Source organism: Aegilops tauschii, chromosome 3, assembly GCF_002575655.3.
Source record: "Aegilops tauschii subsp. strangulata cultivar AL8/78 chromosome 3, Aet v6.0, whole genome shotgun sequence".
In the NCBI taxonomy this organism is placed as follows: Eukaryota; Viridiplantae; Streptophyta; class Magnoliopsida; order Poales; family Poaceae; genus Aegilops; species Aegilops tauschii.
The window spans coordinates 80593973-80599088 of NC_053037.3; the positions used below are offsets into that span (position 1 = coordinate 80593973).

At 47.3% G+C, this 5116-nt stretch overlaps 1 long non-coding RNA gene across 1 annotated transcript; it reads right to left on the bottom strand.

Moving 5' to 3' along the window:
- Positions 1–2536: 2536 nt before the first annotated feature.
- On the bottom strand, positions 2537–3716 carry LOC141020932 (uncharacterized). The gene is made up of 3 exons (XR_012180925.1): positions 3118–3716; positions 2963–3025; positions 2537–2872 (listed from the first exon to the last, which is right to left on the bottom strand). It is a non-coding gene; the product is annotated as an uncharacterized lncRNA (long non-coding RNA).
- Between the last annotated feature and the right edge of the window lie 1400 nt (positions 3717–5116).

Below are 5116 nucleotides of genomic sequence, written 5' to 3' on the forward strand. Positions count from 1 at the left end.
CCTATTTCCAAAAATATAAAAAAGGGATATAGTGTTGTTACTTTGTTTTACAAGATTAACAATGATATCTCAATTGTCAATATGAATAATGAAAAGTACACCAACAAACAGAAGCATCATGATTATCTTGATGGGAACTAAACTAGGATACCCGAGAAAAAAAGCATTTCTTCATTTAACCAGTGATAGTATTGGATTAGCAGCAGCAATAGGAGCATATGGACAATGACCGCACAACCACCATGTACTTTTTGTCGAAACAAAATGTATACCTCCATCGAGGCATAAATCAGGACAACTTTTCGAGTGGCGTTTCCTCTATAATAGTAGGTGATGTTGGACCAGCCGACGAACCCTAGCTACTATAGATGGGGAGCTGGGGAGTAGTCGCATAGAAGAAAACCTGCATGGAGCGACCCGGGGAGCTGGACCAGTACAAGAAGTTATACCTCACGTGGGCGAGATGTCGCTTAGGCGGGCGGGCGGGATCTGCCCACACGACGACAGCGAACAAGGGCGCGGAGGACCTTCGTCCGCGCCAGTGCCGGCTCTGAGGGGACGGTGCGCATCGGCTTCCTCCATTGCCGACGGCGACAACGTCAACGCTGCACCTCCTCACCTCCCGCGGCGGACGGGATTCGGCCAGATCTGTGACCACCGGTGAGGAGAGAGATAGTGTGGACACTGTCATCTTGTTTTGATATGGAGAGGGTGAGAGAGTGAGACCTGAGATACTCTATCAAACAAGAGGCTATAATGGAGTAAAACAATCTCTCCATAGTAGTGGTTTTAAATAGAATACGCGCGTTCCCGGAAAAAAGAAACGAAAACTGGCGGACAATTTTTTAACGTACGAAGAAAGAAAACTCTATCAAAAACACGCCCCGCTTCCAAGTCGTGAGAGTCGTCACGCACACACACATAGACATAGACATGCATATCCGTGTTGACGTAAAATTCCATTTCCATCTCCATCTCCAATCCTATTTGTCCAACTGGCACATTATATACCACTACAGGAATCAGCTATTTTGCCGTCTGCCATGGCGGACGGCAAAGGCATGAACGGCGGACGGCAAAGGCCTTTGCCGTCAGCCGCGGACGGCAAAAGGCTCCGGCAAAGTAGGCTACGGTAAACAGCTACTTTGCCGTCTGCTTCCTGGCGGCTGACGGCAAAGGCTCTTTGCCGTCTGCTGCGGACGGCAAAGAGGGCGGATGGCAATAATTGTGCTCTCAGTCCGTTAAGTGGCTAACGGCAGGCCTTCGCCGTCCACCGGGGACGGCAAACTTTCTAGTGCCTTTGCCGTCTGCCAGCGGACGGCAAAGTTTCTACTGTCTTTGCCATCCGCCGTATGATGTCATCTACACGTCACTACATGGCAGGCCTTTGCCATTCGCCGCTGACGGCAAACTCTTTGCCGTCAGCCACTGTAGGCAAACTGACCAAATGGGTCAGCTACCAGGAAGCACTGCTGGATGCCACGTGTCCTCTTTGCCGTCCGCGGCAGACGGCAAAGAGCCTGCATATTGGGTCTTTTTTCTGTTTTTTATTAAATCCCACAATTTTCACAGAAAATATGTATGACATATATAGATATATTTCACAAGGCAATTACAGAGCAAACATATAAGATATCCAACATGCATAGTTCCATCATACATAGTTCCATCACATAACTTCATCACATAGTTCCATCATACATAGCAAGTTCAACATAGAGGCATCCAACCATATATATTACAATAGTTTCATCCAACGATACATGCATAGTTCAACGATACAAAAGAAACAGAGAAAGGGATAAGGAGCACTCCATCTATGCAAGCTTTCGTCAAGTGAATGAAATCTGCAAAATGAAAAATAAGAAAGTTAGAAATAGGTGACTAGAATAAGAAGACTAGAACAAGAAGAAGACTAGAACAAGAAGAGTATGTCATTTATGAGCTAACTTACGTGAAATGGATGATATATGAGCTAACTAAGTTGAAATTGGTCGTTTATGAGCTAGCTAAGGTGAAATGGATCATTTATGAGCTAACTTAGTTGAAATGGGTCGTTTATGAGCTAACTAAGGTCAAATGGATCGTTTTTGAGGTAACTAAGGTGAAATGGATCGTTTTTTAGCTAAATTAGGTGAAATGGATCATTTATGAGCTAACTTAGTTGAAATGGATCATTTTTGAGCTAACTTAGGTGAAATGGATCATTTATGAGCTAATTTAGTTGAAATGGATTTTTTTGAGCTAACTTAGGTGAAATGGATCATTTAAGAGCTAATTTAGGTGAAATGGATCTTTTTTAGCTAACTTGGTGAAATGGATCGTTTATGAGCTAAATTAGTTGAAATGGATCGTTTATGAGATAACCTAGGTAAGATGGGTCATTTTGGAGTTAACCTAGTTGAAATGGGTCATTTTAAAGCTAACGTAGGTAAAATGGATCATTTAGGAGCTAATCTAGGTAAAATGGGTCATTTTTGAGCTAACTTGGATGAACTGGATCATTTATAAGCGAACCTAGGTAAAATGGGTCATTTTAGAGCTAACTTAAGTAAAATGGATCGTCTATGAGCTAACTAAGCTAATTATGCAATTTTTGACATAAGTAAGCTAAGTACAGATCGTTTTAGAGCTAACTTAGGTAAAATGGATGGTTTTGGAGGTCAGTAAGCTTATTAAGTCATTTTGGAGGAGAAGAAGCTAAGTCTAGGTCATTATGGTAAGCATTGGAGGAAATAAAGCTAAGTCTAGGTCTTTATGCATGTGTTAAGCAAAACACTAGATAAACTTACCAAGATCCAGGAGGTGTAGGAGCGGGGTGGCTCGTGTCGGTAGCTGGAGAAGGATCGTGCGATGCTTGTCTGGAGTTACGCTGCACCAAAGATCATTTCCAATGTCTTGTTAGCATGATGCCACTCAAATGTTAAGACTAGCAAGTAATGTCCATTCAAATAAAACTCACCGTGGTCCCAGGAGCAATCACTGGCATCGGCGGAGCGGTCTGACCTGTCTTCTCGCACACAGACTGCATATTTGGTTTTGACGACTCAGTCATACTAGTTAGTAATGAGACAAACACTACATGAATGTTTTGGCTAATCTGCAGAAGAAACTTACCACAAGGAGCTCGTACATGGCCCTTGCCTGCATGTCATTCCGTGCCCTCTCCTCCTCCATCATCTTTGTCGTCCTCTCCTCCAACTCCCGCTGCCTCTCCGCCGCCTCCGCCAGAAGTTTCTCCGTTCTATCTCTCTCACTCTGTATAGCAGCCTGCAACACCACTCACATGACCATTTGTAATCATTGATGGAAGCACACACAATGTAATGGAGAAAGATAACTGAGTACGTATCACTAACCTTGATGGCGAGTTGCACTGGCCGTTCACGAGGCCTTATCTCAGGAGCGGAGCTCAAATGGCGCGCCTTGATCTCCGGGAGAGTGCTAGGACAACGGATAAGTCCATCTCCAATGGCTATGGAGCCATGGGACCTCCCGCCACCAGATATCATCACCAGCTCTAGATCAATGGGACCCTGGCTCGGGTTAAAGTCCTCCCCTTTCCTCGCCTTCCCCTCATCTCTATATCTCACAAGCTTGTTGTGGGAGGAGATGTTGGTGAAGTTGTTTGCATCATCGAGGTCAGACTGAGAGAAAGCCTTGACTTTCTTGAAAGAGGCAGTGTGGGCCATGGCATACAGGTCGTACACCTCTGGCACCTTATCCGCCTTATTGTAGCGTGCCTGAAAGAGAGAAACAATGAAAATTAGTAATTAAAGGGCTCAAGCTAGCATGATGAATGAATTGCATGAATCATGAAGCAAACCACATACCTAGTTGCGCCCGAACTGATATAAGTTGGAGCTGCCTTGATGGTGTGGCACACCTTCCATTTGCGCACGTTTGTCCTTGGCCTCGTTGTGGAGGGCTAGCCATTCTTTTGAGCACCACTCATCGACCAACACCTCCCAACAATCCATCCGATCCGCACACCATCTCGGAGGCGCCTAAGTTAGCAAAAAGAAACTTGAGCGCTACGGCTAAGAATTACTAAATGAAGGAACTTAAGTAGAAGGCCTTAAGAATTACCTTCATGTACTGCTCCTTACTCAGGAACTTATCGCGGCACGCCGGCTTGGTCTTCTTGATACCACGCAAGGCGTAGTAGTCTCGAACAGCCGGCACCCGAGCCTCGTGCCGTAAGTTCTGGAGTAGGCGCTTGCAGACGTTCTCGATAACATGTGTCGCGTCCTCCTCGTATCCCTCCTCACACCTGTAGAATGTCTGCAATCAAATGAGACAATATTGATTAGTACAATTAATAGCTAGCTAGTTGAAGATTTTTAAATGTGTAAAGGAGAAATTACCCAGAACGTCCTGATCACCATGTTCGCCCTCGTGTCGCACACGTCACCGTCGATAATGACATCCGGCGGGGCCGGGGCAGCCACGTAGTGCTCCCAGCTCAATCCAAGCTCTGGAAGCCGACCCTCACCAGGCAACGTGACAAACCCCGGGAAGTTTTGCCAGCAAAGAACTCCAAGGACGGAGTTGGGCCGGCGGACACTATGATGGTGGTCCCAACCCCTACAGCATGACAAGGCCAACGCATTAGTTATTTGAAGAAACGTGAATGCACAAGGTACAAAAATATTAAATGCACTTACGTACCTCTCCCCATCAGGGAAAATCAACCACCTCTGCTCGCGGGTCGCCAGCACGGACGGGAGCCGTGTAGCACCACGCTGGTAGACGGTGCCCCCCTCCTCCTCAAGATCAGTCGGCTCCCCGCCATCATCAGCATGGCCACTCGGCTCCTCGGGCTGATCCGGCCAGGTACCCCATCCGGACGTATGCTCCTCCGGGGTCTCGTGGGCCGAAGGCCAGTCGACCCCAGGCTCGTGGGCCCAAGACCCGTGGACCGGAGGCTCGTGTACCGGAGTCCGTGTAGCCTCCTCCTCGGACGAGTCCACCCTAGCAGTCACGTGCTCGGGTCAAACAGCTGGGGGTGGCGGCGAGGAAGGCGCCGTAGCAGTCACCCTACCTCCTCTCCCACGACCACGTGCCCCACCTCCTCTCTTCCTACCTCGTCCCCTGCTGGGCACCGTGGTCGACG